This window comes from Olea europaea, unplaced genomic scaffold (genome assembly GCF_002742605.1).
Source record: "Olea europaea var. sylvestris unplaced genomic scaffold, O_europaea_v1 scaffold1019, whole genome shotgun sequence".
In the NCBI taxonomy this organism is placed as follows: Eukaryota; Viridiplantae; Streptophyta; class Magnoliopsida; order Lamiales; family Oleaceae; genus Olea; species Olea europaea.
In genome coordinates this window covers 384,554-409,324 of record NW_019227515.1, presented here as the reverse complement: position 1 = coordinate 409,324, position 24,771 = coordinate 384,554, and the positions used below count along the sequence as shown (strand labels likewise).

The 24,771-nt window shown below is 32.6% G+C and overlaps 1 long non-coding RNA gene and 1 pseudogene across 1 annotated transcript; both read right to left on the bottom strand.

Moving 5' to 3' along the window:
• Positions 1–4,749: 4,749 nt before the first annotated feature.
• LOC111372644 lies at positions 4,750–7,966 on the bottom strand (annotated as a pseudogene).
• Positions 7,967–8,594: 628 nt separating this feature from the next.
• On the bottom strand, positions 8,595–9,791 carry LOC111372619. The gene is made up of 3 exons (XR_002698802.1): positions 9,709–9,791; positions 9,309–9,395; positions 8,595–8,771 (listed from the first exon to the last, which is right to left on the bottom strand). It is a non-coding gene; the product is annotated as an uncharacterized LOC111372619 (long non-coding RNA).
• Positions 9,792–24,771: the final 14,980 nt, after the last annotated feature.

Below are 24,771 nucleotides of genomic sequence, written 5' to 3'. Positions count from 1 at the left end.
GTATTACTAATAATCAGGCTTTTTAATATTTCAAATATACAATTATTAATTTTGTTTGTTACACCACAAGTTTCTTTAAAAAAATTATATTTTCATCAACCCTATTACTTTTTTCAATGATAGTTTATCGTTTTGACTTTGTTGCAAAAGAAACGTATTACTGAGTTCTCAATAAAAGTAAGAAGGAGAACATCTCTACTCGTTGATTATCATCAACAACTAAATAATTTTCCATTTTTCGTTTCCTTTGTCATCTTGTTGTTGTGTGAGACTCGCCATTTATAAATGAAATCCATATTAGATTATCACTTTGGGATTAGATTTTAATAGTTCGAATAGAAAAATTCCAAATACAATATGGAGATAGGAAGAAGTTCAAATTCGCCTGCTTGAAAATCAATTATCTAATTGACAATGTTGGTACGAATTACTTCAACTTGTTATCCACTAACATGAAACTGAATAATCACTTTTCAAATAATCGCTTTCACTATTTAACCCTTGTTTGAGCCCTATTTTTTCCATCAAAATGCATATTTCAACAATAATTTGATATCATTTTAACCACACAATTTTCAATAAAATAATATTATACGCAAATCCAAAACTTTCTTTATTTTTTTAACCACCCATTTTTTATCATAACATTATTTCAAAATGTATTTTTTGATAACAATGGGGCTTACACAATATTATTTTAAAATTTTAAAGTAGAATGTCAATTGCCCAAAATCTTCATATCCAAAGGAAGTAGACCCGAAAGCCCAGCATAGTAAGAGCATAGACCTGAGAGAACAAAGCCCTCCGAGTATAGTGAACCTTCAAACCCTAACCCTTGTGTATCTTTCCGCCGCTGGGTTGGTTTCTATATATAACCATCTGAACCATTGTCCTTTCATAGGAGGAGTGACGGCGGCTTTGATGGTGGTGGTGGACCAGGAGGCAAAGGGAGAGAAAGGCTGCCGGAAGCATTTCGGTTGGGAGGCATTAGGAATTGAATTTGTTTCATTTCCAGAAATTCCTTTCATTTCCTATACCTCCCATACCGAAGGTTTTCGAAGTTTCCTCCCCTTTCCTTCTGTCCGTTTATTCATGTTTATACTTGCTTCGATCCTTGTCTTCTTCGCATCTACCCGTTCTGATCCTGTCTTACTTTCCAATTTCTCTTATTATGTATGGATCTGATTCAATTTCGCTCAAACTTTTAAGTACTGATCGTTTGAGGAATATCTTTTAAACTCATAAATTGATTCTCGTGTTTTATGGTACTCCTTGAACTGGATGGACTAAATCTCTTTGAAAATTGTTTAACCTTTTATTCATAAATCATTTTAGCTTGAAAATGGGTTTCAGCAATGATTGATTAAGATCTTTGATTATGTTTTGTGATTTTTTTTTTCTGAGATCTTAATTTTGTTGTTTATTTTCAATGTTTTTGTTCCAAGTAAAAATCTGCAGTCTCAAAATGTTTGATTATATCCATTTAAATTATAAGAAAAATTGCAATTTTCAGTCTTTTATTGAGTTCTCTGCATATAATCTGTGTAATATTGACAGTTTGACACTTCCACTTCAACCATGGCACCTTGGTGCAACTTTTTCACCGAATTGGTGCAATTTTCCCACAATTTTGCTTACAAGGTCTCCGATCCACTACAGCAAATTTTGATAATTATTATAATTTTTTAATTTAATAAATAATAATTATTGAATGCATTAAAATAAAATTACTTTCTTATTTTGTTTGTTAAAATGTAATTAAATAATTTTTCAAATAAATAAATGGGTGAGAATTTAAAATTAAAGAAATAAAGAAGCAAAATGCGTTTGGTATGATATTTGGTTTAATGCTCATAAGGTAACTTTGCAAAATCCCGAGAAAGTTGCACCAAATTGGTACTTAATAGTTTCATATTAACATCCGATGCGGCTAAAACTTGAGTGAATTTTTTATTAGGAGTTTACATCTTTTGTTCTACAAAATGAAGCTGCCCTGGGTTTTCGATCAAAGTGTCAAGCGTTCGAGTTTATTAGTCTTTTAATTTTTTGTGTTGGATGACAAGTTTTGTGCTTGACACCTCGAATCTACAACGATATCTTATTGACGTGATGGGTCAGATCCTCCATAAGGAAGCTTTGCCTTCCAATAAAATTGGACAACCTAAATGAAGTCTATTAAAAGTTTTTTAGATCGATTAGTTTATATATCTTTAGTGGGTTTTATTTTGTACTAAAAAAAGAAAGAAGAGTCGAGATTTCATTTACAATCCCTAATTAGGATACTTAATTTACATGATCAATTATTCTAAAATAATTACCATCCTATTCTGAAGGGAGTAAAAAGCTTCCCTTCTTAATTAAAGGAGCGAATTATGCTCAAGGAAGGTAAAAATATCAATTCACTAAATTTTTATATAAATAATAATGTTATTTGCAATCGCTCACTATCGCAGTCGTTTTATGTGGCATACATATAGCGATTAGTGATTTGATGCATAAGATAATAAAAAAATTACCACATTAATACATCAAATCACTAATCGCAACATATATACCACTTTACGATACTATGACAGTGAGCAACTGCAAATAATAACTTATAAAGAAATAGGAAAACAATATTTCCAAAAAGTTAATACCACCACAAATTTCAATGGTTACGCCACAACATTATTTTTTTCTTGTATTACTAATAATCAGGCTTTTTAATATTTCAAATATACAATTATTAATTTTGTTTGTTACACCACAAGTTTCTTTAAAAAAATTATATTTTCATCAACCCTATTACTTTTTTCAATGATAGTTTATCGTTTTGACTTTGTTGCAAAAGAAACGTATTACTGAGTTCTCAATAAAAGTAAGAAGGAGAACATCTCTACTCGTTGATTATCATCAACAACTAAATAATTTTCCATTTTTCGTTTCCTTTGTCATCTTGTTGTTGTGTGAGACTCGCCATTTATAAATGAAATCCATATTAGATTATCACTTTGGGATTAGATTTTAATAGTTCGAATAGAAAAATTCCAAATACAATATGGAGATAGGAAGAAGTTCAAATTCGCCTGCTTGAAAATCAATTATCTAATTGACAATGTTGGTACGAATTACTTCAACTTGTTATCCACTAACATGAAACTGAATAATCACTTTTCAAATAATCGCTTTCACTATTTAACCCTTGTTTGAGCCCTATTTTTTCCATCAAAATGCATATTTCAACAATAATTTGATATCATTTTAACCACACAATTTTCAATAAAATAATATTATACGCAAATCCAAAACTTTCTTTATTTTTTTAACCACCCATTTTTTATCATAACATTATTTCAAAATGTATTTTTTGATAACAATGGGGCTTACACAATATTATTTTAAAATTTTAAAGTAGAATGTCAATTGCCCAAAATCTTCATATCCAAAGGAAGTAGACCCGAAAGCCCAGCATAGTCAGAGCATAGACCCGAGAGAGCAGAGCCCTCCGAGTATTGTGAACCTTCAAACCCTAACCCTAGTGTATCTTTCCGCCGCTGAGTTGGTTTCTATATATAACTATCTGAACCATTGTCCTTTCATAGGAGGAGTGACGGCGGCTTTGATGGTGGTGGTGGACCAGGAGGCAAAGGGAGAGAAAGGCTGCCGGAAGCATTTCGGTTGGGAGGCATTAGGAATTGAATTTGTTTCATTTCCAGAAATTCCTTTCATTTCCTATACCTCCCATACCGAAGGTTTTCGAAGTTTCCTCCCCTTTCCTTCTGTCCGTTTATTCATGTTTATACTTGCTTCGATCCTTGTCTTCTTCGCATCTACCCGTTCTGATCCTGTCTTACTTTCCAATTTCTCTTATTATGTATAGATCTGATTCAATTTCGCTCAAACTTTTAAGTACTGATTGTTTGAGGAATATCTTTTAAACTCATAAATTGATTCTCGTGTTTTATGGTACTCCTTGAATTGGATGGACAAAATCTCTTTGAAAATTGTTTAACCTTTTATTCATAAATCACTTTAGCTTGAAAATGGGTTTCAGCAATGATTGATTCAGATCTTTGATTATATTATTCATATTGTTTTGTGATTTTTTTTTTCTGAGATCTTAATTTTGTTGTTTATTTTCAATGTTTTTGTTCCAAGTAAAAATCTGCAGTCTCAAAATGTTTGATTATATCCATTTAAATTATAAGAAAAATTGCAATTTTCAGTCTTTTATTGAGTTCTCTGCATATAATCTGTGTAATATTGACAGTTTGACACTTCCACTTCAACCATGGCACCTTGGTGCAACTTTTTCACCGAATTGGTGCAATTTTCCCACAATTTTGCTTACAAGGTCTCCGATCCACTACAGCATATTTTATTTGAATATAATTTTTTTAATATATTATTGACCAATCAATTCAAATGTAATTAGAAAAATTTAAATTGTAGATTATTGAAATTTGTAATATATTAAATGCAATTACAATACATTAAGAATATAGAGTGAGTTTGACTATCTGAATTTGAAAAGTTAAACGCACTCTCTATTTTAAAAGTTAAAATAGAGAATGTCTTGGAGTTCATTTTTAAACGTTGACTCTCTAAAATAAAGAGTATTTTGTATTTAAAGAGCCTCCAGGTGATTCTCTAATATCACTATTGTTAGGTAGGATTCTACATTCATAATTAATAGGAAAACATTTCAAGACCATATTTCATTAACTTTTATCAAAATTTACAAAAAAAATTGATTTTAATCTCTACCAAACAATGACTAAATATTGGTGTACAGGCAAGCAGGTCGACAATTTTATGGCTATGCACTGAAGAAGCTTTAACTTTTGGGTATTTGGGAGGAATATCAGATTGATTCGGATTTAAACCGATGCAACAGGGTTTCAATTTTCTAAAATGTTAGCTAAAAGTATTACTGTACATCCAATGCGTCTCCAATAATGTTATTTTTATGTACATTTTTTCAGTATGTCATTGAGTTGAAACCTTGATATGAAGTCCATTAGGTGCTTCGACCCTCGGAAATTTCATCAGCATGTTTCCTCCCACTTCCTCCCACTTGTATAGCGTCACAAAGTAATGAAGAAATATAGAGATACTTCCGCTAGTCCAAATTCTTTTCCGGGACACTGCCTCGTTCCTCCTCCAAAGATGAATGAGTAATTTGAGTTTTCAAGGCCTTTTTCCTGCATTTTTCACCATTTTATATGAATACCTGAAGTTTTAAAATCTTGTCCATTATATCGCGAGTATTTATTTAGGATTTAGGATTACGAACCAGCCATCTCCAAGGATTGAACGTGTATGGATCAGCATAAAGGCATGGATCATAATTATTCTCTCTTGTATACACATATATCCTCCATCCTTTGGGAATTACACATCCTGAAAAGGAATAAACAAATTGATAAGCAATTCTGTGATAAAATAAGTGAAAAATAGAATCAAGGTCTCTGATTCTTGAGGAACTTACGATTTAAATTTACATACCATTTATTCCCATGTCTTTTGTTGTCTTCCTCAAAATTCCATTAACTATTGTAGCTAATCTTGAGGTCTCATAAATAACCTGCATCATCGTGTTATTACAATTTAACTAAATGAAAAATTTCCCTACTAATTATCTATTTCAGATGAGAATTCGAACACTTACAGCACGCGTAAAGCACATTGATTTGTAGTCATTATAGTCGATAGGATCCTCTGGCCTTCTCTTTTTTCTGATTTCCGTATGTTCTTTCTACAGAATTCATGATATCAGGTTGGAATATATGCAAAATATATAAGCTAGATGAAACCGAATCTTTTATTGACTTACTCTTAATTCTTCAAGTGCTTTTGGATGATCATGAAGATACTTGATGGCCATCATTGCAGTCGTCGAAACAGTCTCATATCCTGAATACAAAATTGTGATGATCAGATCAATCATCTCCTCATCATTTAGCTTGTACTTGTTCTTTTCGCTGTAGAGTAGGTAATCAAGCATGTCGTGATGAGTTCTTCCAGAAGCTATTCTCTCTTCTACAAGTTTTCTCAACAAACTCTTAATGTTTTTCCTTGCCTGTGATATGCCTCAATATTAAATTTTCTAGGCATTTCATTCAGAAAGGTATGTGTATGTTTGGTAGATAGTAAGACAATTTAGTCACCTGGATGCCGAGATAATAGTTTGTATTAGGAAAATTGATAGGCAGAGAGAGTTCCCAGCACTAGCTTAAAGAATTCAGGCATGAATTCTTGAGAAACAGAGACGGATTCAACACTTGCGATTTGCCTCAGTGACGAGAGAAAAGCCATCTGATCAACAAAATCATAAGAGACATGCATATCATTAATGAGGGAAAACGAAGAAAACCAATGCGTGATCACCATTACACACCTCTTTTGTTTTCTGTTGAATGTCAATGATTTTGTTATCCCATTTGCTGATATGGGATCTCATAAAATCATCGATTTTCGGCAAAAGTTGGTCTTTAATCATGGTGGGACTAATGAGAGCGAGCAATGCACCCCTCATGTACTTATGAGTACAACCGTGGACAGCTGCAATGTTGCATTTACCTAAGATGTCAAGCATGGACTGAGGATAGCCAGGGACAAGGCCTTTTGATTCATTCACTAGTATATATCTATTTAGCCCTGGATCCATGGATATAATTGTAGGGCACCCAAAAATGTGGGACTTGAAAAAACTTCCATACCTGTTTTAGAAGCATGAGGTCAAAAAATTAGTCACAAGTATTCGCAAGATTTTGAACCATCTTAGAATGGTGAAAGAGACCTCGTTCTTTTGTTTCTCATGAAGGCTGGACCTTGCTTTAGAAACTCGTTAGTTTCGCCCAGAACTGGCCAGCCCATGGTACCGGGGGGTAATCCTTTCTTCCTGTGCCTTACTTGGTTCCACCTTAGTAAAGCAATACTCAAGATGAAGCCCCGATAATATACCAAAACTTAGACTGAATACAGCCATAGTTTCTCCCTAGAAGCTCCAATCACTTCAGAGATCAGAGAGAAAATTTTTGATGGTATTGTGTTCAAGTGATGAGTGATTATTGTGTTTATACTTATATAGACCTTACTAAATGTGTAAATATAACCATGCCAGGCAGACATGGCTCAATTTTGAGATGGCCCGGTTTGGCAGCCCGACCTCAATTTAGGCATAGAATGTCTAAAATTATCTAGGTCCGGCCAGCCGGCCAGTCATCACCAACTGTGCTGGGCCATGCTGGCCTGCAAGCGCTCCATGTGGGCTGTGAGACGTGCTTTTCAAGTGTCCATCTCAACGTTGTGATGACCAAAACTAAAATGAAATCGTTAACAAGTTGCAAAACTAGATACGAATTCTTGATAACTAATTATTGTACATGCAAACATCTTCATCACATCACTATGATCAATACCCTTTAGATTATATCATCTAATAGGGAATTTGATTGGTTAGCAATCCATCAATGTATATCATGATTATTCTGATGCTTTAATCATTTGATAATTGATTAATATTTTCATAAAAGTGAAGAGAGAAAAAGACTGTAAAGAAGCACATGCATACCAACCTATTGGAAGTCGAAGCAAACCACTGGAAACTAAGTGGTTCCCATGTTTCTCAAAGTCCATGAAATTATAACAATTTTAACATGCGTTCTTGGTAAGCGAACAGGAGATGTAAGTCGGATATTTTAATTGATCATTCATTTCTATTGATTTATAGATTAAACCATTTATAAATTTTTTTGGCTAAATCAAATCAAGAAAATGTGCACTAGCATGAATATATATTTAAGGGATAATTACAGTGAGGTCCCAAACTTTTTAAACACTTGTAAACGTTTCTTAATCTATTAATCATTGCATACGTCACCCCTAACCTTTCAATCTGTATCAGCTAAGGTCCAAACGGATAAATTCCATCCATATTTCTATTAGTTGACCGAAGAACTTGACCATTTTTTTAAATAATTTCAAAAGGTCAAAATAGTAATTTTATATTTATCACATTAAACAATAAAAATAATTAAATAAAAATCCAGAAAATAAATAAAAGTACATCTTCTTTACGCACCCTAAAACCACCCAAAAAACCAAAATCACCTCGCCGTTTCAACCGTTGCTGCCACCACAAAGCCAAAATGCCAAATTCAAGATTAAAATAAATAAATAAATAAATGAACAAGAAAGCTAAAGCTGAAACATTGATTTCTCTATAATTAGAGGACATTCCCGTTCCGACTCAAGCCCAATTCATTCCACTTCCCTCTCTCCTTTCCTCTCCACGGCTCAAGCCTTTTAAATCTCAATTTTGGAGTAACTGGTGAAAAAACATATATATTTGAAAAAAGATAAACTCATAGAATTTTTTAACACTTAGTGTTAAAAAGCCATCGAATCTTGATTTTTAAACAAGCTTGTTTTAGCTTTTGATCGTTTCCAAGTTACATGCAAATCTCTTTTGATTTTTGATAAGTATTAATTACAAATAGTGGGACATCCATTCTTTCAATATTTTTTAAAATCATTATTTACTTTCATGGATTTTGATCAACATACAAAATATGAGTTAACAAAAAACAATTTCACAGACACAAAGATGTAAGAAGATCGATCAAAATAGTGTTGGTCGAGTCCAAATATAGGACTGAAATGCACAATACCATCCAAATGTATATTATACACTTGTTGGAAAATTATGGTCCAAATACATTTTAAAAGATAGTGAAATCAATTCATTATTGTACAGAATTGCATGTTCCTGAAGTTGATCCCACCTGCAAAATTTAATTTCTTGTCATTTTCATGCGTTGAGTGCTTCGCAAATTAAAATTTTTAATATTACCAACAAAATTTAATAATGCAGAAAATAAAATAAAATCCAATTATGACAAAAAACAAAAACAAAAACAAAAATTCTCATTGCACTTTTCTTCTTGCAAGAGCACCCAATGTGGACTCGAAAATGAATGTTTATGAACAATGCTTTGTTAGAAAGGGCCTAAAACATCCTAGGCACGCCCGGCTTATTTTCATAAGTAACCGAAGTATATAAATTATTTCCATAATACTGTTCAAACTTTTTATTTTACAAAAATACTGTATTACACTGCTATTTCGTAACACATGCTATAATTATTAACAAATATCAAGTCCGTTAGATAGGGATCAAAGTAACAGATAAACACTTATAAAAAAATGACTCAAATAGAAATAATGGACATGCACAAAGTTAAATAAGCCACAAAATTATGAAAGTAATACGACTTAAAGATGAATGGTAATAATATTTACATAAATAGAGCGTTACTTACAACACATGCGTGTACGTTGTTACACCCACAGAGTAACTCCCCATTTAAGGTGTCCGTCGCTTGGAAACTTCCTCCTCCCTCGCTCCTCTGCATTAACAAGAACATTACAATTGGTCTGTAAGAAAAATTTAATATTTAGTGCTTCTTTAGGGTTCGTTTGATAAGACTTTTGAAAAGTTTGGGGTTTTTTTTAAAAAGTTTTTAAAAAAAAAAAAAAAAAAAAAAAAAAAAAAGAATTTTTAGAGAAAGTTGGCCTAAGAAACCCTTATACAAGAAGTAGATACAAAAATAGAGATTCTGCCAATGGATTATGGGACCTCAATTGGACTAAGAAGTCAAATATTGTACGATTTGACTTACGAACCCGACAATCCAATAAAAGGTAGAAGAGAAGGAATACCTTGTAAAAATCGACGGCCACGAAATTAGCCCAACGATTAGCAGCAACATCATGACAGGTTGGTAGCATGTTAATGAGGTCTCNCAAACACAATGAGATCTATTGGATGGGAATCGAAATATATTTTAAATTCCGCTGTGCATGTATAAGTAGATTCCCAACAAGGGTCATCTATGAGAGAAGAAGTCAAACTTCACGATTGAAATAGTGAAATAACGATAAAAAAAAATAATTTTTTTGAGTGAAAAATCACTCCCAAATACCCTCTTAAACTATCAAACTTTGAAACGTAGGTAGAGTAGAAAGGTTAGACAAAAGAGGACATGTAATATAAATATTGAAAGTTACGCTCTAGAAGACCGGTAATATCTTTCCATAAGAGTACAAATAAAACATTCTCGTACACTTAATAACATTTCATGGGTCTCACAATTTTTTAGTCAACTTTTCAACCATACATTTTATCAATTTTTTTTATCAAAAATTACTAAAAATCTTATTTTTTTCCACCTAAATCAAACATGGGTTCATGACTAACTTGAATAGTGGAGAGGATAGAGCCACCAATCCTTTCTTGATATCGGTTTTTACTAATTGAATGTTGTTTATAGACACTCCAATGTAAACATTAAAAAAAGGAGGAAAAAGACTAGGCCCCTATTTGATAGAGATTAAAATCAAGTCAACAATTAATTTTAACGACATATTTCATGAGATATACAACTTTCCAACTCCACATTTCATCAACTTTTATCAAAATCTACAAAAAAAAAATTGATTTTAATCCCCCACAAAACATGGGCTAGATTTGTCACCATGGTGGTTCGCCTTCCTCACCCTAAAGGTGATATAGAAAACATTGATATCGACGTATAGTCCGCCCTCATTCTTGATACCAGATTTAGTTTCATACTAGATCCTGTGTTATTTAAATCGTGTATTTGAGACTAATACTACAGTCCCTATCAAAAAATATTATTAGCCCCAACCTTTTCTCAATTTCCACAAAAATATGCAATATTTGTGGGTGGTGCAAGGTAAAAGTGTACAATATAAGTTTGAAATTCGAGTTACTTGAGAAATGGACCATAATGTCTTGCAAGAATACACTTTCTTGATACCCACTTCTTTCCCTTAGACATCTGTATCTGTGCTGGTGTTTATTGTTTAATATACTGAGTCGTAGAAAGAGAAAGTGGGTAGTTGGAATCGGTTAAGCTCGGTTGAGAATTTAGTCTTTGTTTCAAGAAATGAGAAAAAATCTCTTACTGGTGATTGGGGAGACATTTTTATGTAAAAATGCATTTTTGAATAGTAAATTAATCGAAAATGTGTGGTTGAAAAATAAGGAAAAGTTTTTTATTTACGTGTGATATTATTTTAATAAAGAATGTCTGATTGCAAAGAAAAAAGAGAAAAATGCATTTTAAAAAAAATGGGTACCAAACGGAGCCTGTCATTTGATTCGTTAAATACAATGTCGAAGAAACTTTATAGGCAAGACTGACTCTCATCTCATGATTTTCAGTTAATTTACTATGTAGTTTTAAACAAGCATTTAACTTTGTTAAACAACTTTATTTACTTTAATCCTTTTGCAAGTTTTTATATTTCAAAGCAATTATATAAGCACCATAATTTAACAACTCCTTCCGTCCCAATGATAGAGGCCAAGTTTCATATTTCTCTTGTCCAAAATATATAGGCATGTTTTTTAATTTAGAATATTTTGTTTTGTTCTTTTATCAATACATCTTTATTCAATTTTTCCCATTTAATATGCTAACTTCTTGAAATCATTTAAATACAAACATTTCTCACTTCTTGGATATAAGGAACAACTCTCATTTTTTTTTTCAAATTAAATCATTCAAATTCTTTACTAATTCCAAAAATAATTTACTACTACATACTGAAAAATTAAATTGGGGTAAATTAGGAAAGATCTTAGTAAAAATTAATTTTCCAATGATATTAAAAAAGATTTCTTAATCCGTGTAAAAAATGAAACAAACCTATATAATTGGGACGGATAAAGTATTTAGTTCCTTTTCGACAATCTAATTGGCATGACTATAACAATATATTTGGTACACTGAATTAAATATTACTAGATAAAATTTTAGGACCCATTTTTCCAAATGTTAGATACCTAGTTACAATTTTTTTCTAAATAAAACTGAGGGCATATTGGTCTTTTGTGAAATATAGGACGAATTTGGACACTAAAACACATAGGTTATTCATGCTCATGCCAAGAAATAAACGCTGAGGAACATTTGCATGCAAAAGTCAAAAGTTAGGGACCAGATTCTGATCCAATTTCCCTTCAAAGAATTGATTTTTTTAAAGTAAGAATAAATATTCAAACGTGTTCAAATAAAAATCTTTTTCTTTACGTTTAGTGAACATGTTCGGACAGCAAATCAAATCCTATTTTGATATAAACATTGAGGTAAGACGAAAACTTGGATAATATAAAAGAGTTTTGCTCATAATACACGAAAAAGAGTTTTGTTCGAATTTCACGTGAACGGACGTGAAAAATACTAGAATTGAATGAAAAATTTAAAATATTATTAATCAACAAATGGCCATAGGGTTTTCAAATCTCATAGCACGTATTTAAAGAGTCAAAGCGAATCCTAATCAACGTAAAACCCTAATTTGGTAGACAAATTCAAATGAAACTAATTTTTTTTTTTCAAAAATAACAAAAATATACTTAAGCTAACTCACAAAAAAAAAAAAAAAAGAAGAAGTTAAAATGGACCTCTAAACGATAAAATTTGACCTTGAAAGGCCATGATTGTCACTCAAAAAATTGTAGGATATTGAAAAATACTTTCGAAATGTACTCGATACTTAAGTTTGACATTTGAACTGCAAGTTACGCGTGTTTTTGTAAATCCTTCTTATTTTTCCGCTCTTCCATCTGATTTGTGATTTTCTCTTCTAACTGTTTCGCACCAAAAATTTGTGCTAACCAAGTTAATTTTAAATTATTTTTTTCACCTTTTTGTTAGTTAGAGGAAACATTCTTGGACAGCCCCCTAGTAATGTACGATAGGAGGAACATTCATTAATGACTCGACGCCCTCGTGGACCATTATTTGTTACAATCTTTTAGGCTATTTTTCTAGGAGAGCTCATTAGGCAAATTTCAGTTGAAGTTAAAAATTTTACATAATGCTTAAAATGATGAAAAAGAGTCATCATATGGAGTAATATTATGTAGTTTCACTGAAGTTATAATCTCAACTTACGTAATGATAAAAGATAGGCTAAATGAAAGATAAATTTAAATAAGTTATTTAATTTCACTTATCATTTAATATTTTATTAGCGTCACATATACTGAGGTTATAATTTCGATGAGACTAAATAACATTATTCCATTGTATATTGTGACAATTTAAGAAGAGTCATCGCACAACAACTACACATAGACTAGCCGTCATATCATCTAATTTACGATGATGCCATTGAAGTGAATGGAAAGTTACTCCTTTTCCGTATAGGCTTAATCCCTTGTGACAGGCCCTGTCACCTAAGAATAACTCTTCCTATAACAGTTATTGTGAAAACTTTAAATACAATCTTATAAACACAAATTAGCCTATGAAGTTCGTAAATACCCTCTAAATCCAACATTGACAGCTCACACTCTTACAAACAAACAAAGAAGGACTTTGACATTAAACTTCTGTTTGATCTTATTTTTGAAATTATTTTTTTTCAATTACATATTTCATGTGACCCTTAACTTTTATCAACTCTTTATTTTCTTGAAATCTACTACTTTTTTTTATTTTAAGCTAAACCAAAAGGAGGCTAAATATTAGAGCCAGAAGTATATTTAAAATACGTCAACAACAACAACAACACCAACAGCAACCACAAACTCAATCTCACTCCTAATATTTTGAGTCGACTTGAAATATTTTAAATTAAATTTGTCATATCGCTATGTTCATTTTTAGATTTATTGAGAGATGTAAAACAAACAAATTCTTAACAACTACAATGAATCGTGTTAATTCTAATTTATGACAATGCAAAATGAATAACGTAATCTAGTAATTAACAAACAATAATTAAGAAGAATCTTTCAACGAATCGTTTTCGAAAAATAAAAGTTACAAAAAGCTAACAACTCCAAATGTGGCACATGTAGAGATTAATGGTTTCATGCTTACATTGAGCTCTACTCTCCCATATTCATATTTGATCACTCTAAAAATTATAATTAGAGAGAGAAAAAGGGGGAAAATGATTCTTATCAATTGCCATTTTTTATTGTATTTTGGTATTACAAAAATAATATTTTTAAACTTCATATAGTTTACCAGTTATAAGTACAAAAATAAAGATGAAATGGAAAAATAAATTGTATTCAATCACTATTACCGAAATTTAACAACATTAATCTTAACTAATAAAAATGTTAACATATAATTAAAAAATCATAAGAAATGAGAAAAAGAAGAAGTCATACCAACTATCATGAGATTAGTATTTTTATCAAAAACTTCAAGTTCCATGCAACCTTAATGTTGTCAAGTTGTTGCCCTTGCAAGAATACGTTATTGTTAGAAAAATTTTAATTTGTCATGTGGACGACATATGTAATTAGTTGCGTCTAAAAGCTATTTTAAAATTAAGCTCAAAATTAAACTGATCTAATAAAGAATTAAATAATTAGAGTATCTAAATAAAGTATGGGTTGGATTATATGTATAGAGATTATATTATTTAAAATTGTATTTCATGATGGGCGAAATACATATGAAAAATATATATATGGGTTATGATCCACAATTCATATGCAATTTCTCATTATTTATATCAGCCCATCATCACCCTTACAAGAGAAAGCATATTGAAGAGTAAGATCCAAAAAGCTCACAATCAAGAACGGACAATCTACAATTAAAAATCAAGAAGACGAATTCAAGAACTCAAAAATTCATAATCAAAAATCAAGATTAAAAGATTGCAAAGACAATATGCAAATATTATAACTCAAGATTCAAGATCCTGAATTAAAATCCAGTATTAAAGAAACATTTCCAATGAATTAAGGTATGTTTTACACTTTATAATTCTATTGGAGATTTGACATGGAAGATTTTGACAATAAAGTAATTAGGTTTTCAAGTTTTTGAGATTTAGATTTCCATAAAAAATTCTAACAGTTTATTCAGTCTATTTCCATCCATGAATTTAACCTTGTTGATGTTAAATAAATAGCAACCTAACTAAAGCAGACAAGATAGAAATGTTGAAGAAATGGACTACAAGAAGATTTTGGAAGAATGCTACTTTATATTAAAAGATAATTTTTACAAGTGAAATCCCTCCATCTCAAAATGTGTTTTCCTCTATGTCTGTACAATGAATTACAACAATCTTAGCCAGTAACAATGTGTTTTCCTATATTATAGTATATTAGTGCATAATTTAAAATAATAATAATATTCATTACTTTTGGCTGATAGGGCGCATCCATTATAGAGAACAAACTTTAGAAATCATGACTTGGACAACATGAAAAAACCAAAAGCTTTGCCGTCCCTTTCTATCCATTCATGGGATAGAATGGGAAAGGCCTTTGGTGTCCCATCCAATTAAGATTTAGGGCATCACAATTACTAGCCAATAAACATTTTTTTCTCATGCATTTTTTTTCATGCTTAGATATTCTAGTATCGTAGAAGTAGAAAAACCACACTAATCCATCCCCAACTTGGTAGTTAAACTCTATTGCGATGATGATACTATAGGGGAGAGCTTGCGGGTGGGGTGGTTTGTGTAATTTTTTAAAATAATAAGTGGTGTGATTTGTGATTAGCACAAATTCCATAGGATCTTTTTTTTTTTTTTTTTGTAATTTAAAAAGTAAATAAATTAATTAAAATAAGTAACTTAATTTGTTCTACTTTTTAAGCATGAGAATTATTTTATGAACATATATTTTCTGTTATCGTCTAAATATTTGATTTAAGAAGAAAGAGACCTCATCATATTTGAAAGTTCAAAAAACAAGTGTTTTTATGTATAATTTTACAAATCAGGTATTACTTAAATTAACCTTAAAATAACTCTCTCTCTCTCTCTCTCTCTCTCTCTCTACTGTTTACACTTTGGGAAATGATACTTGTACCCCACGATGTACATCTGGGTTTACACCCCCTCCTTGTGAGAAGGATGTAAAATTTGGTGTACACTATTATATACGTATAGCATCATCCTTATACTTTCCTCACTTCTCCAACTTTATGTCCCTCCTTGCCCCCTCTATAATAAATTGTGTGCGGGAAGCCCCCTCCTTGTGAGAAGGGTGTAAAATTGGGTGTACATTATTATATACGTATAGCATCATCCTTATACTTTTCTCACCAACATTACGTCCCTCCCCGTCTCCCCTTGCACACACTCGCTCTCCATCCTCCTCTGTTGCCACCATTACCACTACAAATCGATCCACCATTACCCTTAAAGGATCTAAACCACGACCAACAACAAATGCATTGTCAAATATATTCAACGATTTTTAATAAGACTTGATGCCCCTTGATCTGAGAGATTCTATCATTATATATAACTAAAATTACCATTAAATATGGTAGCAATCAATTATAATATTAACTAATGGTAATCTATAATTAAAATTTGAGCAGGCGACGCCGACTGTGAACAGCAGGGACGCCGTTACAAGAGCGAAAATGTTCTTTACACCCATCGACCGCGAAAATTGATGTCTGTCTTTTGGCTGAGGAAACGAAGAGAAAATCTTGTGACTATCAGATCGAGATAGAGAATATATGGTATAAAAAATGGAATATTTTGTGTATACGACTAAGGTTATTGAGAAAATGTCAAAGGGAATGGTTTGTTGCAGAGGATATAAGTAGTTAGGACATGATGTGAGTACACTCCAAGGTTTGGCACAAAGTCATGTCAATTTCTCATAGTATTTGACGTTTGATACAATATTTAGGACGGTTTGAAACTTTGAATTCTCTGTCGGCAGATGCATAAATTTTTTTCAAGTCTCAATGCTAGTAATTTACTGCAATTAAGGTTTTACAGCCTGTTAGCTATTACATAGTAGTGAATTTATATGGTAATAAACAAATTAGTGTAAGACATATTTGGTACGTTGAGTTGGAGAAGATAAATTTTACGACAAATTTGTTAGAATCTTTCCGTCATCATCTCGTTTTCGAACAATTAACTTGTTATGTGCATAGTGCAAGATAGTGTTAATTAGTTAATTTGATAAATAATTTGGAAGGTCGTTAACGTATTACAAAAATCAATAAAGAATGGACTAGGAAAGGTAAGTAAATGAATGAATGCATTGGCGTACACGGTATGTATGCTATTAGCCTTTTGCACATTTCTATAGTCTAACTCACTATTTGGTAAAATTTATAAATTAGTTATTAATTATGACATGAATGGATGTTGCTCATATACCTCCTAATTAAATGAATTAATTTCAAATATATTGAACTTGTTAACTATTATAATTGTTTCGGAGAATTATTCGTTATTTAATTTTAGTAACTCACAATACATTATTTATTTATTTTTATTTATTTTTATTTATTATTATTATTTTTACAGGTTATGAGAAAAGTCCTTGCGACATGAGCTACTAGGCATAGTTTTTTCATGCGTAAAATTGGATCGTCAAATATATTAAAAGATAATAAAGGGGTCATGCAATTGTATTGACTTACATGGTAAGAATGTATATCCTTTTTTCCACACAATAACTCCCTGTAACCCTGTTTAAGGTGTCCACGGCTTGAAATGTTCCTTCTACATGAAAAAAAGAAAAAATATTAAAAAGAATTATAATTTCCCAACATTTTTCCTGTCCGAATTTAAAAAAAAAAAGACATTTCAATAATCGATGAATTCACTCACACATATATTTCTTTAACGTGTTAAACTTTCACTTTACCTAGTAATAATCAACAGCTACAAAATTTGCCCATATATTGCAACGTATATATGTCTTGATACACACTACTAGATAATAATTAGAATAAAGAATTTGAACTTTTGTTTTTCATTAATATTGTTTGCTAATGTTGCTTAATTCAATTTATCGAATATGTGGTTAATTATTATCTAATATCAACCCTTAAATAGTAAAGTTCGATTAGAGGTGCATACTTGATCCTCGAGAGAATGGAAAGTTGTGATTAATGTACATAAAGGCAAAGCTATAAAAAATTAAGGAAAAAAGATGATACATAATTCAAAGAAACAAAATCTTCGTGCCTATTAAGGATACTATGTCTTGTTTAATTCAAATACAGACTAAAGATGGCAGTGTTGATACTTAACTTTTCAACAAGTTCGATTAGAGGTGCATACTTGATCCTCGAGAGAATGGAAAGTTGTGATTAATGTACATAAAGGCAAAGCTATAAAAAATTAAGGAAAAAAGATGATACATAATTCAAAGAAACAAAATCTTCGTGCCTATTAAGGATACTATGTCTTGTTTAATTCAAATATAGACTAAAGATGGCAGTGTTGATACTTAACTTTTCAAGAAACATGATAGGAATATTCGAAAACACATCAAACATTATATATTTTAAGATAATTTCCTCCGGACATTCCTCATCTTTCTTAAGTTTGACATCCATGTATCCAACCTTTTATTTATCAAGTGCCGAAAACACTAGTTCAAGATAAAAACTGTAATAGGCTTCATTTGTCGAACCGTTTCTGTTTTCATTACATTGTATAAATATTATGGACTCAAAATTTTGTTAACTATATGATTTCAGATTGATCCAGGGGTTGTAAAAAGTGAAATTTTCGACATAAAAGACGAGGTGAGTCATGAGTGGCTTGGGAGCCCGCTTGACTCTTCCCTACTCGTGCCCATTTCTTGAGTCTACCTGAGTCGAGCCCAACAATAGGCAATCACATGACGATTTAAACATGATTTTAAAACTACAAAATTTTAAGTTGAATGAAAGTGCGATATTATTCAGTTCCTGTTTGACCCCATTTTTTAAAACTTATTTTCAATCCCATATTTTATGGGACTCATAACTTTTATTAATTTTTCAACCATCCATTTCATCATATCAAAATCTACTAAAAAGTTAATTTTTATAGAAGCGGGCTCAATTAAATGCTCAGACGCTAATATATTTCCAACAAAAAGCAAATTGGTCATTTCCTATATTGACTATTTAATTGTTATATTAGACCCTTGAAGACTAGTTTTGGTTAAAAACAAATAAGTGACAATGCCCTCCTACCAAGAAATTTTCAAAGAACTTTAGTATGAAAAAACAAATTAGAGTGACCTAACCTGAAGTTAATCAAATTCTATAGTCTAACGACATATTTAATTTAGCCTCGGTTTGGACAAAAAAAATAAAAATTAAAACAATTTTTAAATTCAATCAAAATCAAACATCAATTTTAATTATATATTTATAAATATTCATTATTATATAAGATCTACTTCTTATTTATAAAATTTATCAAACACGGGCTTATAGAATAACTCGTTCAAGTCACGGGTACTTTAAATAATCAGTAATTAATATATCAAATTGTTTGAACAATTACTAATTTTTATTTTTGGCATAAATTTTTATTCGTTGAGTTAATTGGAGGAAATTGTATATAACTAAAAAAAAAAAAATTTAAATTACATCAGTCAGCCAAACCTCACATGCCGTACAACGTTTGACCATGTACTTGGTGGGGGTACTTTCTAAAAAGACCGTCAAAGTTTCCATTTTTCACTTTGGCCAAAATATTTTTGTCACTCACCACAATGACCTTTTAATGCTTAAATTACCCTTATGTTGTTAGTTGTTATATAATTACAAAAATGTGGTGTTATTTAAAAGACTATTATACCATTTTAAGTTTATAAGAATTCCAAACACTTCCCACTAAAATTTCAAAACGAAATCACTTTTTTTTATCTGTTTTTACTCTAACACGAATAAAAATTATTTCATTTTTCATTTGCCTGAATCTTGAAATTTCATAAATTTATTGAAGGATCAACAAAAAAATATTACTTACAGGCATAAAAAAAAATAATAAATGGACTGGGTCGATTCAAACAATTAGTCCAATTAAATTTTAAGTCTACTAAGATCTATAAAAACCAAAAACACATCTCACTTTTTAATTAAATAAATAAAATCATAATTACTTAATTATTCATTTTAATTAAATATAATTAATTGATTACCAAAATTAGCACGAATTTTTCCTTATAAACAAGACTGATGGTCCATAAGAAAGGGGAGGTGAAGGGAAAGCAAAGCAAGAAGAAGTGTGAAGGCATAGAAAGCAATCACAAAATGCTGAAAAAATTTCAAAGTCGGAAGAAGAAAAGAAATCTTCTCAAATCTAAATTCGGTGAACCCTAAGAAGATCAAAATCTTCTTCGAATCAAATAGGTTCACACCAAATTCAAGAAGATCAAAATCTTCTTTACATCAAATCAAATTCAAGTTCAAGTCCAAGTCCCGAAATCCAAGTGCGGAACAGGTCAAGCATCAACAAATCAAATTTTCAATAAATTCTCGAAGACCAAGATTCAAGTCGCGTGGTCGCTCGTCTTCAAATATTCAAATCATTAATCAGAGGATTTTTGCAATTTTACAATTACAAGAAGATTAATATCACTTGTATTTCTCAAAAATATAATTTGTAACAATTTTTGTATTTTAATACACGAAATTCGTCGTACAAATTTCTTGTCATACCCTATGGGACCTTCTTGTCCTCTCATCTTTTGATCTTAGAATCTTCAAGTTTCAACCACTACATCAGCAATGACAAGCGAAAAGGCGAAACATACAATGACTCATCTTGAAGAGACACTTGCCGAACACTTCCCTGTGACCAGGGTCCAAACAAAACTAGGAAAACTCAACTGTTCTCACTACTAAAGAAATTCTCCAACAAAGGCAAAATGAAAATTGCCTTCAAAAAGCAAACTCTCATTCGACAAACAAGACCATGAGTTCGGCGAAAATCTCTCATTCGGGCTCCATCTCCAGTGTAAGATTCTTGTCTAGATCATCTCATACCACTTATCAAGAATTAACAAACTTACTAGAAGACAAAGATGTGCAGATTGCTGCACTCATACACAACCTAAAGTTGCAAAATCCACCGGTTAAAGAAGAATTGGAAAATTCAAGATCTTCCAAGGCTAAAGAGCTAAAAGTCTAAGAGCACCAACAAAAGCAAGAGATGCATGATCGGACAGTTGTTCAAAACATGTTGCGTGATACCACTCAACTCTCCGTTAGCTATTTGTTCGTCCAACAATTTCAACATATGATTGCGGATACCATTTGTGCCCTGTATGGTAGTTCATTGCAATTTTTATTGGTGTATGCCAAGCCCTATACTTATCAAATCGACGAAATGAAGATGCCACTCGGTTACCAACCTCTGAACCCAAAGCAACATGTTACTCATTTCATTGAAACGTGTAACAATGCAGGCATTTACAATTATACCATGGTGAAGTAGTTCATACATTCCCTCAAAGGTGCCACATTTGAATGGTACACAGACTTATCAGTTGGGTCAATTGATAGCTGGGATCAACTTGAGCGAGAATTCCTAACACGCTTCTACAGCACCCGATGAACTGTCAGCATTCCAAAACTTGCTTGAACGAAGCAGAGCAAGGAAGAGCTAGTTGTAGAGTACATAGAACACTAGAGGAACATCGTGCTTAATTGCAAAGAACGAATAAGCGCAGTATCTTCCATTGATATGTATATACAAGGCATGCATTAAGGATTACTCTATAATCTCCAAGCAAATATGCCTCATTCATTCGAAGAATTGGTGACACGTGCTCATGACCTGAAGCTCCAAATTGCAAAGTATGGAAGTTACTTACCAAGTGATCCATATGACAAAAAAAATCCCAAGAAAGAAATAAAGAAACACGTCAAGGCAAGTAAATCCAAAGAAGCTATGACAATTTCTACTGTTCCTACAAAGATAGCCTTCTAAGGGACGAGCTTGAACCCAAAATTGATGTGATACGGATTTCGCCAAAACGAACTAAAGCATTGGAGTTTGATTAGAAGAAACCTAAACCAAGTTCGGGTCTTCGGGAAGCTAATACGTGTGGCACAATTGATGGATCGAGGCACGGAGCACATTATGTTGAAGTCCATGAGCCAAGTGACAACTTTCGTGTTGGGGTCAAAGTTTAGAAGCCTATGAAACAACGTGATTCAAGCAGCCGAAGAAGGGACCAAACCATAACTCAATGCGACCACACCGTGTCGCAAGCATGCTGTCGCACAGGTGGCCACCGAAGCTCGAGAGGCGGCAACATCTTCAACCATGCGACCGCACCAAGTTCTACCATGCGGTCGCATGGGCAAAACTGAAGACGCGAATTTCCAATTTTTGTGAGAATTTTAATTTGATTCAATTTCTTATTTTTGGCAAGTTTCATTATTTGAGGACTCTAGAATTTCGTGGTTTCCTTGTTTCGTAGGGTAGTATAAATTATTTTCTATCTTTCATTATTGAACAAACTTGATTTGAAAATTAATTCAGAAAGGCGATTTGCTTCCAAACCTTTGTTCTTCAGGACTTTGAACTTATCAAGGGATCCAATTGGGATTTCTTGTGGTGTTCGCAACCTTGGGTGAGTTCTTAAATTGTGTAATTAGGAGGTCTTCGATTTAATATATCGTTGGTTGCCTAATTCATCGTTTATGAATTAAATCTGTAAACTTCGAATCAAATTGGCGTTCTTGGGATTGGTGTTACTCTCGCGTGGGTTCGATGGTGTTCGTTGCTATCCGAGTTCGCATCAGGTGGTATTAGAGCTTAGGCTCCAGGTTCGAAGTTATATCTTTCAATTTGTCTTGTTGAGTCATTTTCATTGTTTTCCTTTCGTTCTTGCGTTCTTTGTCGTTCTTCGTTAGAGTCTTATTTTAGATCTGTCAAAATACCAAAAAAAATAAATAAATAAATAAATAATTTCAAAGTTGTTTTTCGGGTTTATCTAGAGTCCAAATTCAATTCCGTTTGTTTTGTTAGTGTCCTAATCGTTTTCCCTTCGTAAGAGTCCAAAAAAAAATTTGTTCATCGTACTGTTCACGTCCGTACCGTCGTCACTGCTCACGTGTAAAAAAAAAAATTTTTTTTGGCCCTCCAAAAATTTTATTTATTGTCTTAGTCCTTTAGCTTCCTGATTATTGAGTCATGAACAATTAATTATTATTCCACCAGTTCAAAGCCACCTATTGTTCTTGAGAACACTGACTGGAAGCAATTGAGAGGTAAAAGGCTAACTGGTGAGATTATTTGAGGAACAAAGCCTAAATTGAGTGATTTCCGAGCGATATAAAAAGTGAGGCATATAAAATTTAGTATTTAGGATGTCTTGCAGTGAAGGGTCAAACTCAAGTCGAGTTGGTGCTCGAACAAATATGCCGGAGGATGTGATGTGTAGGTTTGAGTGAATGTTGAAGGATATGGGTGATAGGATAGAAAGGATTGACAAATCGGTTACCAATTTGCGTATGGAACAACGGGTTGAGGTGCCTAATGCTAGGAGACCGGGACGACGGGAACCAAGAGTGGAATTGCATGATGAATTTGGTTATGGTGGTGATGTGGATGACGTTGGATTCAATGGAGTCGAATTGGGTGGAATGAGGAATAGAGGAGACAGGTTTGAACGTCGGGGTTGAAATAATTATGGAGATGACGTGGATGGAGGTATGGGCAACATCAAAATGTCCATTTCTCCATTTAAGGGTAGGAGTGACCCTGAGGCTTATCTAGAATGGGAGAAAAAGTTGGAGCTTATCTTTGAGTGTTATAATTATTCGGAGGAGGGAAAAGTGAAGCTTGCAGTTTTGGAGTTCACTGATTACGCTATCACTTGGTGGGATCAGGTGTTCACTTCAAGATGGAGGAATGGGAAGAGACCAGTCCAGACATGTGATGAGTTGAAGACAGTTATGAGGAAGAGGTTTGTACCTAGCCATTACCATAGGGAGCTTTATCAACGGTTGCAGGGGTTGTACCAAGGGTCAAAAAGTGTGGAGGATTACCACAAAGAAATGGAAATTTTAATTATTCAGGCTAATGTGGAGGATGAATGGAAAGCCACCATGGCACGTTTCTTGAATGGGATGAATCGAGACATTGCTAATGTGGTCGAGTTGCAACACTATGTAGAACTTGAAGACATGTTGCATGTGGCGATGAAAGTGGAGCGGCAATTGAAGAGGAAAGGGCCAGCTATGACTCCATCGGGTCATAATTCATCTTGGAAGCCTAGAGGGGAAGAAGAAAGGGTTGATGTGGCTATGACAAACAATAAAACCGGCGCACCGAAGGCGAATGAAGAGGTTGTTGGCAATACTACAAACAAGGTGGGTTCACAAAATACTAGGAGTCGAGACATTACTTGCTTCAATGTTTAGGGAAGGAGCACATTGCATCTCAATGTCCTAATAAAAGAGCAATGATTTTGAGTGCCCAATGAGAAGTGGTTAGTGATAGCGATGGAGATGGGATGCTCGAGCTAGAGGATGTTAGTGGTGGTGAAGTGGTGGAGTATCCAGTGGATGGTGAAGCACTTGTGGTTATGCGTGCATTTAACATTCAAATCAAGGTAGAAGGAGAAGAGCAACAACGGAAAAACATCTTCCATAATCGATGCCACGTTGCAAACAAGGTATGTGGGTTAATAATTGATGGGAGATGTTGTACAAACGTTGCTAGTACTAGGTTGGTTGAAAAATTATGTTTAACTACAATTAAACACCTTAGGCCATACAAATTACAATGGTTAGATGACCATGGAAAGGCTAAGGTGAATGAACAAGTAGTTGTTAATTTTTATATTGGGAGTTATAACGACGAAGTGTTGTGTGATGTGGTGCCTATGGATATGAGTCATATTTTGTTGGGTAGGCCATGGCAATATGATCGGAGGGTTAGGCATGATGGGTTTAGAAATTGGTATAGCTTTGAAATGGGTGGAAAATC